The sequence below is a fragment of the Salvelinus sp. IW2-2015 genome, linkage group LG17, assembly GCF_002910315.2.
Source record: "Salvelinus sp. IW2-2015 linkage group LG17, ASM291031v2, whole genome shotgun sequence".
In the NCBI taxonomy this organism is placed as follows: domain Eukaryota; kingdom Metazoa; phylum Chordata; class Actinopteri; order Salmoniformes; family Salmonidae; genus Salvelinus; species Salvelinus sp. IW2-2015.
Window position 1 is genome coordinate 19038626 of NC_036857.1, and position 10657 is coordinate 19049282.

Sequence of the window (10657 nt, forward strand, 5' to 3'; positions counted from 1 at the left end):
TGAGCACCTGTACAGTGCCAAAATCTTGGAAGGTGTCGGCCATTGTACCGGTGCCTAAGAAATCCCCAAATGACTTTCAACCTGTGGCCCTCACGCCCCTTTTGGCCAAATGCATGGAAAGGGTTGTTAGTAAGCACCTTACCCTTTCCATAGCAGATCAACTGGACCCGTTACAGTTTGCCTATAAGGCACAGAGGGGGACTGAGGATGCTACCCTGACCTTGGTGAACATGGTTGCTAGTCACCTTCAACATGCAAAATCATATGCACACATTTTATTTATTTACTTTAGTTCAGCTTTCAAACAATGCAAATACACATACTGCTGAAACGACTACTGGACCTGAATGTCAACAGAGGTCTCACAGGTTGGATCAAGGACTTTTTAACTGAACGCCCACAGAGGGTCCTCATGAATGGGGCCCTCTCTGATGAACTGACCCTGAACACAGGGGCGCCCCAGGGGTGTGTCCTTTCACTGTTGTTGTTCTCTACCTACACTAAAAAGATGAAGATCCGAGGAAACAATGTGAGCCTTTTCAAGTTCGTGGATGACATGGCTCTGGTAGGACACTTTTTTAAAGATGCTACGTCAGATGGGGACAGCTATTTTAAATAGACCAACAACCTTCAAGAATGGTGTCGGTCAAGTGCCTTCCACTTCAATGTGGAAAAGAAAAATGAGCTGATCATCAACAGCAACAACTTACCAATGTCCCAACCACTGTCTCTGAATGACCAACCAGTGGAGGTGGTTGAGTGTTTTAAATACCTAGGGCCACAAATTGATAACAAGCTGAGTTTTACAGAGAATGCAGACAGTATTTTTTTTAAAGCAAGCCAAAGCCTGTTCTTAATCAGGAAATTAAAGGGGTTTGGGGTCAGCCAGGATGTTCTGGAGAGGGTGTACAGCAGCTTGGTGGAGAGCATCCTCACGTTCAATATGACAGTCTGGTATGGTAATCTGAGCGTGAGGTTAACACAGCCAGCAAAGTAATTGGTCGACCACAGGCACATTTGAGCATTCTGTTCCACAAGTCAACCATAAAGAAGGCACTGGCTTTCATTGGCGACCCCTCCCACCCTCTACACCCTCAGTTCGAGAGGCTTCCCTCTGGCCGGCGCTTCAGAATGCTCATGGCCAAGAATAACATGTTAAAACATTCATTCGTTCCTTGTGCTGTTGGCCTACTAAATGCAAAGTAAATTGTAGCGGTATATGTACTATCTAGTGCAGTTGAGACAGTGATCAGTTGTGAGTGAATGTATTAATGTCCTCTATGTTGTTAGTGTATGCAACATGATGGACTGACTGGTTTAAATGTGTATGATGTGAGAATGTACTGTATGTGTAATGTGATTATTTTAATGAAGGTGATGGCAAAGAAAAATGTCCATCCTGGATGGACAATAAAGTTGTATTCTATTCTATTCTATAGCTTAGCTATTGAGCTACTGTACATCGTTGCTTTGTACTTTGAGAGGTAATACTTTTCTGGTTAATTAAAATGTCAAGCAGGTCAGTAGTTTACTTAATTCAGAAAATAGCATATTCCTGCGATCATCCTTTACTCAGCAAAATCCTATTTAACTGTTTTCATCCCGTCCTATGGTGAAATGGATAGCACTCTGGACTTTGAATCCAGCGATCCGAGTTCAAATCTCGGTAGGACCTTGTCCTTTTGAGACACACAGAGTGCTGATATCACTGTACGAAAATTCTAAAAGCTAACACTGTGTGAATGTGGATCAAACGGCATTGATTCATTCCTGCATAGGTTTGCAAAACTACTGGTGTGGTGATACTGACGGTTCTCTGCACTGATGGCTTCTACTGTTGTGGCTAGATGGAGTACAGCATTTCAGCTAAGCTTAACCCTTTTCCTAATTATCCTAACCTGCTACTTTAATTCTCCAAAGGTCAGTGCAATACATGATCCTTGGGACGCCATTAACCTAAACCCTAACCTTAACCCCTACCGTTACCCTAAACCTAACCCTTACTTTAACCACTTTACATTTCAACTTCAATGGGGTAGTGTCGGAGTTGGGAAGTCCCAAGTATACCGGATAGCAAGGATCATTCTCCTAACCAGCTGCTACATTAAAGGTAGACTCAGCTAAATTACGTTGCTGCGAGCAGCACCACAGAAAATAGCAGTACCACAGATGATAGCCATATTCGAGAGCATCAAAACCGTGATGTATCATGGGTAAATTGTGGCTGACTGACTGAACTACAAATAATAATTATTCGTTATTTATGATACAAGGTGATTTGTAGATCAGTCAGTCGGCAGTCGCCTGCACTGTCGGAGGCAATGTCGAACAAGCCCATTGCGATGAGCAAGATGCAAGTCTTCGCTCCCACTGTGGTAGGTACAGGACCTAAACAGTGAAGTTTAGGCTTGCGCTTCAAAGCTCTTAGTTGTGGTAATTGACCCACTATGTTGTTTACTTCTCACCTACGTCACAGATGGAACAAGTAGCCTGATGTGTCACCGGATTTATAAATCTGAAGCATCCGGTTGGAATTTCCTCTCCCCACCAAATATGGCAAGGATATGAAGCCCAGTGGCTGGCCTTGTGATAGTAGGGAGCGAGATGGAGCCAGGCAGACATTCTGCTGATTTTCTGTTCGAAGAAAAGCCCGTTCTCAATACAGTTCTCGGTTCCCAAAACTATAATATTTTATGAACAGAGTGCACTAAGTTTTGTAGACTTGACAATTTGCCAGTTTCAAAACAATGGTGTCGTTTGCAATGAGTGCAAGGGAGAATTGAGTGATTGCTCACAAACACTTTACAGAGAAGGCGTTCCCTAACGCCAATAGGCTATCACTAGCTTGTGCTGAGCTCTGCCCACCTCCTTGCTTGTTATGCCCACTATGCTTAATTTGCTCCCATAGAAAACAGATAAACTCTCAGTTTAGTTATAAATATCTTTGCCTATGTCACAGAGCTGAGTCTATCTTTTAATTATCCATCTAGCCACAATGTAGAAGAAGACAGTAATTAAAAGTTAGAGGAATTCAGTCATTTTGGTAAATGGTAACTTTGGTAATTACAAAAACAATGTTTTACTTTTTTTATATTCTGTGTCTGTGTCCATACTATCCATGAGTTTCTAGACCATATGGATCAGGAGAAAATAGCCAAATTAATTCAAAAAGCATCTCAACAATTAACTCTGCAACTCAACCAACTATTTACTTTTTTTCAACACTGCCACCAGTTTTGTGCAAAAACATTTACAATAGACATTGACATAGTAAAATAAATAAAAGTGCATACAAATATAAAGTAGTTTTCATGCTGAAATCCTTTTATTAAACCAATGGTATTTGCTAAGTTGAAGTGTTATATTTAGGAAAATGTTTTACAGCTTTGTAATTCAATATACAGTGGGGAGAACAAGTATTTGACACACTGCCGATTTTGCAGGTTTTCCTACTTACAAAGCATGTAGAGGTCTGTAATATTTATCATAGGTACACTTCAACTGTGAGAGACGGAATCTAAAACAAAAATCCAGAAAATCACATTGTATGATTTTTAAGTAATTAATTTGCATTTTATTGCATGACACTAAGTATTTGATCACTACCAACCAGTAAGAATTCCGGCTCTCACAGACCTTAGTTGTTTTTCTTTAAGAAGCCCTCCTGTTCTCCACTCATTACCTGTATTAACTGCACCTGTTTGAACTCGTTACCTGTAGAAAAGACACCTGTCCACACACTCAATCAAACAGACTCCAACCTCTCCCACAATGGCCAAGACCAGAGAGCTGTGTAAGGACATCAGGGATAAAATTGTAGACCTGCCACAGGCTGGGATGGGCTACAGGACAATAGGCAAGCAGCTTGGTGAGAAGGCAACAACTGTTGCGCAATTATTAGAAAATGGAAGAAGTTCAGATGACGGTCAATCACCCTCGGTCTGGGCTCCATGCAAGATCTCACCTCGTGGGGCATCAATGATCATGAGGAAGGTGAGGGATCAGCCCAGAACTACACGGCAGGACCTGGTCAATGACCTGAAGAGAGCTGGGACCACAGTCTCAAAGAAAACCATTAGTAACACCACTACGCTGTCATGGATTAAAATCCTGCAGCGCCACGCAATGTCCCCCTGCTCAAGCCAGCGCATGTCCAGGCCCGTCTGAAGTTTGCCAATGACCATCTGGATGATCCAGAGGAGAATGGGAGAAGGCATGTGGTCTGATGAGACAAAAAATAGAGCTTTTTGGTCTAAACTCCACTCGCCGTGTTTGGAGAAGAAGAAGATGAGTACAACCCAAGAACACCATCCCAACCGTGAAGCATGGAGGAGGAAACATTCATTCTTTGGGGATGCTTTTCTGCAAAGGGGACAGGACGACTGCACCGTATTGAGGGGAGGAGGATGGGGCCATGTATCGCGAGATCTTGGCCAATTACCTCCTTCCCTCAGTAAGCGCATTGAAGATGGGTCGTGGCTGGGTCTTCCAGCATGACAATGACCCGAAAACACACAGCCAGGGCAACTAAGGTGTTTCTCCGTAAGAAGCATCTCAAGGTCCTGGAGTGGCCTAGCCAGTCTCCAGACCTGAACCCAATAGAAAATCTTTGGAGGTAGCTGAAAGTCCGTATTGCCCAGCGACAGCCCCGAAACCTGAAGGATCTGGAGAAGTCTGTATGGAGGAGTGGGCCAAAATCCCTGCTGCAGTGTGTGCAAACCTGGTCAAGAACTACAGGAAACGTATGATCTCTGTAATTGCAAACAAAGGTTTCTGTACCAAAATATTAAGTTCTGCTTTTCTGATGTATCAAATACTTATGTCATGCAATAAAATGCAAAGGAATTGCTTAAAAATCATACAATGTGATTTTCTGGATTTTTGTTTTTAGATTCCGTCTCTCACAGTTGAAGTGTACCAATGATAAAAATTACAGACCTCTACATGCTTTGTAAGTAGGAAAACCTGCAAAATCGTCAGTGTAGCAAATACTTGTTCTCCCCACTGTATATTAATATATATATATAGTATATTATGAGACAGTTGAATTCGGAAGTTTACATACACCTTAGCCAAATACATTTAAACTCAGTTTTTCACAATTTCGGACATTTAATCCTGGTAAAAATTCCCTGTTTTAGGTCAGTTAGGATCACCACTTTATTTTAAGAATGTGAAATGTCAGAATAATAGTAGAGAGAATGATTTATTTCCGCTTTTATTTCTTTCATCACATTCCCAGTGGGTCAGAAGTTTACATACACTCAATTAGTATTTGGTAGAATTGCCTTTAAATTGTTTAACTTTGGTCAAACGTTTTGGGGAGCCTTCCACAAACTTCCCACAATAAGTTGGGTGAATATTGGCCCATTCCTCCTGACAGAGCTGGTGTAATGGAGTCAGGTTTGTAGGACTCCTTGCTCGCACACGCTTTTTCAGTTCAGCCCACAAATTTTCTATAGGATTGAGGTCAGGGCTTTGTGATGGCCACTCCAATACCTTGACTTTGTTGTCCTTAAGCCATTTTGCCACAACTTTGGAAGTATGCTTGGGGTCATTGTCCATTTGGAGGACCCATTTGCGACCAAGCTTTAACTCCCTGACTAATGTCTTGAGATGTTGCTTCAATATATCCACATAATTTTACTCCTCATGATGCCATCTATTTTGTGAAGTGCACTAGTCCCTCCTGCAGCAAAGCATCCCCACAACATGATGTTGCCACCCCCATGCTTCACGGTTGGGATGGTGTACTTTGGCTTGCAAGCATCCCCCTTTATCGCTCCAAACATAACGATGGTCATTATGGCCAAACAGTTCTATTTTTATTTCATCAGACCAGAGGACCATCCCCATTTCTCCAAAGTATGATCTTTGTCCCCATGTGCAGTTGCAAACCGTAGTCTGGCTTTTTTATGGCAGTTTTGGAGCAGTGGCTTCTTCCTTGCTTAGCGGCCTTTCAGGTTATGTCGAATTAGGACTCGTTTTACTGTGGATATAGATACTTTTGTACTAATTTCCTCCAGCATCTTCACAAAGTCCTTTGCTGTTGTTCTGGGATTGATTTGCACTTTTCGCACCAAAGTACGTTAATCTCTTCCTGAGCGGTAGGACGGCTGCGTGGTACCATTGTGTTTATACTTGCGTACTATTGTTTGTACAGATGAGCGTGGTACCTTCAGGCATTTGGAAATTGCTCCCAAGGATGAACCAGACTTGTGGAGGGCTACAATTTTTTTTCTGAGGTCTTGGCTGATTTCTTTTGATTTTCCCATGATGTCATGCTAAGAGGCACTGAGTTTGAAGTTAGGCCTTGAAATACATCCACAGGTACACCTCCAATTGACTCAAATGATGTCAATTAGCCTATCAGAAGCTTCTAAAGCCATGAAATAATTTTCTGGAATTTTCCAAGCTGTTTAAAGGCACAGTCAACTCAGTGTATGTAAACTTCTGACCCATTGGAATTGTGATACAGTGAAATATAAGTGAAATAATCTGTCCATAAACAATTGTTGGAAAAATTGCTTGTGTCATGCACAAAGTAGATGTCCTAAACGACTTGCCAAAACTATAGTTTGTTAACAAGAAATTTGTGGAGTGGTTGAAAAACGAGTTTTTCTAAGTGTAAGTAAACTTCCGACTTCAACTGTATATATGGGTAGAATCTACTGTACACCAAAAACAATTAGCTAAGGTGCTGGATGCAAAATGCTAAGCTGGAGAAACAGTCAGATGGTAATTTATTTAAATAGAGAATCTAAGTTTTTGGTCAATCGACTTTCAGAGAATATTTGTAATAACGGAGCTGTGAGTCGGGAAGCACGTGCAGGTGAAACACTTAATAAAACAGCGAAACCAGTAACAAGACAATTCCATAAGGCTACACGCCGGTAAACAAGAACAATAACAACTGGTGAGAAAACATAAGGGAGTGACATATAAAGGGGAGGAAATTATGACAGTAATGAAGTCCAGGTGTGAATCATGATGAACAGATGTGCGTAATGATGAATCCAAGGACCGGTGGTTAGTATTCTGGCGATGTTGTACGCCGGAGGGGAGGAGCAGAAGAGGATGTGACAATATTCCCACAAACAATTATGGAGTGCAACTCTTCCCGGTGCACGGTAGGCCTTATGTTCATCATCTTCAATATATCTGCAATAAATGGAACATCACCCAACTAAAGACCTACGTCTGGAACGTCAATTACCTACATTATGTGGACTCATCATGAACTGCTCTCAACCTGTACCAATAGCGTATCATAGGGAATTGCCATTACAAATAATGCTGGCCTAATGTCACGGTTTTCTAAAATCGAACCCAGAAGCAGACCAGGACAAGGAGAGTAGGACGAAGGTGAGTATTTATTTACAAGTTTAAACGTGGAGGTAGAAAGATCCGGTGGGGAGCGGGCAGCGGAGGTGAGTTGATGGGAGTGAATAGGCAGATCCAAGGGAGTAACAGAAGCCACCGACGACCAGGCAGGGATGGGTGAGTGTTCCGGGTGAATGACTGTAGACAGAACAAACGGAGGTAAGTTCAGGCAAGCAAGACGTACAAAACAATAAACACAAACTCTATCAAACTGGAGGCTGATACGCTGGCACAACATACTGTTCATGGCTAACGATCCGGCAGGGAATGGATGGCAGGTCAGAGCTTATGAAGTGGAGGGGTGATGATCAGGACCAGGTGTGCAGATAGCTGTATGAGATACAGGTGCGGGTAATCAGAGATCTCCCAACTAGCTACGTCGCCCGGCAACCAGACAGGGTACGTTCCAGGACACCGGAAAAACACTCCAGGACAGAACACAGGAAAAACAGACTCAGGAAGCGGGATTCGTGACACCTAAATTGGATGTAAGGTTCATGTGATCAAGTATTTACTTTAGGTAGCTTTTTTTAATGTGGAGAGAAGCCTAATCTAAGACACAGGAGTAACCAGCCCTAAAAAGTAACCCCTAAAAATTTCTAGCAATACAGGATTGACACAGTCCCTTATCCACCTAAGATGAAAGGAGTCTGGAAAATAACCAGCCCATTTTTAATAGCAATCTTTATGGTTTGCAAGAAATATCCCCTTTCGACTTGCAAGTTTAAAACTTCTTATGGCTGAAGTCCGTTAACGGGATCGATATGACAACAGCCAGTCGAAGTGCAGGGCGCCAAATTCAAAAAACAAATCTCATAATTAAAATTCCTCAGTGTCTTACAGTGGGGCAAAAAAGTATTTAGTCAGCCATCAATTGTGCAAGTTCTCCCACTTAAAAAGATGGAGAGGCCTGTAATTTTCATCATAGGTACACTTCAACTATGACAGACAAAATTAGAAAAGAAATCCAGAAAATCACTTTGTAGGATTTTTTATGAATTTATTTGCAAATTATGGTGGAAAATAAGTATTTGGTCAATAACAAAAGTTTATCTCAATACTTTGTTATATACCTTTGTTGCAATGACAGAGGTCAAACGTTTTCTGTAAGTTTCACAAGGTTTTCACACACTGTTGCTGGTATTTTGGCCCATTCCTCATGCAGATCTCCTCTAGAGCAGTGATGTTTTGGGGCTGTTGCTGGGCAACGCGGACTTTCAACTCCCTCCAAAGATTTTCTATGGAGATCTGGAGACTGGCTAGGCCACTCCAGGACCTTGAAATGCTTCTTACGAAGCCACTCCTTCGTTGCCGGGCGGCGTGTCTGGGATCATTGTCATGCTGAAAGACCCAGCCACGTTTCATCTTCAATGCCCTTGCTGATGGAAGGAGTTTTCATCAAAATCTCACGATACATGGCCCATTCATTTTTCCTTTAACACGGATCAGTCGTCCTGGTCCCTTTGCAGAAAAAAGCCCCAAAGCATGATGTTTCCACCCCATGCTTCACAGTAGGTATGGTGTTTCTTGGATGCAACTCAGCATTCTTTGTCCTCCAACACGACGAGTTGAGTTTTTAACCAAAAAGTTATATTTGGTTTCATCTGACCATATGACATTCTCCCAATCTTCTTCTGGATCATCCAAATGCTCTCTAGCAAACTTCAGACGGGCCTGGACATGTACTGGCTTAAGCAGGGGGACACGTCTGGCATTGCAGGATTTGAGTCCCTGGCGGCGTAGTGTGTTACTGATGGTAGGCTTTTGTTACTTTGGTCCCAGCTCTCTGCAGGTCATTCACTAAGTCCCCGTGTGGTTCTGGGATTTTTGCTCACCGTTCTTGTGATAATTTTGACCCCACGAGGGTGAGATCTTGCGTGGAGCCCCAGATCGAGGGAGATTATCAGTGGTCTTGTATGTCTTCCATTTCCTAATAATTGCTCCAACAGTTGATTTCTTCAAACCAAGCTGCTTACCTTGAGATTCAGTCTTCCCAGCCTTGGTGCAGGTCTACAATTTTGTTTCTGGTGTCCTTTGACAGCTCTTTGGTCTTGGCCATAGTGGAGTTTGGAGTGTGACTGTTTGAGGTTGTGGACAGGTGTCTTTTATACTGATAACAAGTTCAAACAGGTGCCATTAATACAGGTAACGAGTGGAGGACAGAGGAGCCTCTTAAAAGAAGAATTACAGGTCTGTGAGAGCCAGATTTGCTTGTTTGTAGGTGACCAAATACTTATTTTCCACCATATTTGCAAATAAATTCATTAAAAATCCACAATGTGATTTTCTGGATTTTTTTTCTCATTTTGTCTGTCATAGTTGAAGTGTACCTATGATGCAAATTACAGGCCTCTCTCATCTTTTTAAGTGGGAGAACTTGCACAATTGGTGGCTGACTAAATACTTTTTTTGCCCCACTGTATATCATTTTAAAGGTAATCTTGTTGTTATTCCCACCAAAGTGTCCGATTTCAAATGGCTTTTCAAGCGATGACAGAATAGCCTTAGAGGAGTAATTTCTGAAACAGGAACATAGATGTTAAAACCGAAGCATCAACTAAAAAAACAAGGGCGGCACTACAAACGATTATGTTAGGTCACCACAAAACCACAATAATCACAGCCATTTTTTCCAGCTAAAGATAGCTTCACAAAAACCAGAATAGAGATAAAATGAATCACCAACCTTCGATTATTTTCATCAGATGACACTCATAGGACTTCATGTTACACAATACATGCATGTTTTGTTTGATTAAATTCATATTTATATGAAATAATCTGAGTTTACATTGAGGCGACTAGATTCACTAGTGGCAAAAATATCAAGTGACTTTGCATAGCCACATCGTTTCAACAGAAATACTCATAAATATAGATGATAATACAAGTTATACACATGGAATTATAGATATACCTCTCCTTAATGCAACCGCTGTGTCAGATTACAAAACAACTTTACGGAAAAAGAAACCCACGCTATAATCTGAGACGGCGCTCAAAAGTAAAACACCACAGCCGCAAAGATGGCGTCAACATAAACAAGAAAATATATGATAAATATTCCCTTACCTTTGATGATCTACATCAGAAAGCACACCAGGAATCCCAGGTCCACAATAAATGTCTGTTTTGTTAGAAAAAATCCGTTATTTATGTCCAAATACCTTCTTTTGTTAGCGAGTCTGGTTTACATATCCGTTATATCGGACAAAAACTTCAAAAAGTGTTATTACTGGTCGACGCAACATTTCAAACTAAGTACAGAATCAAT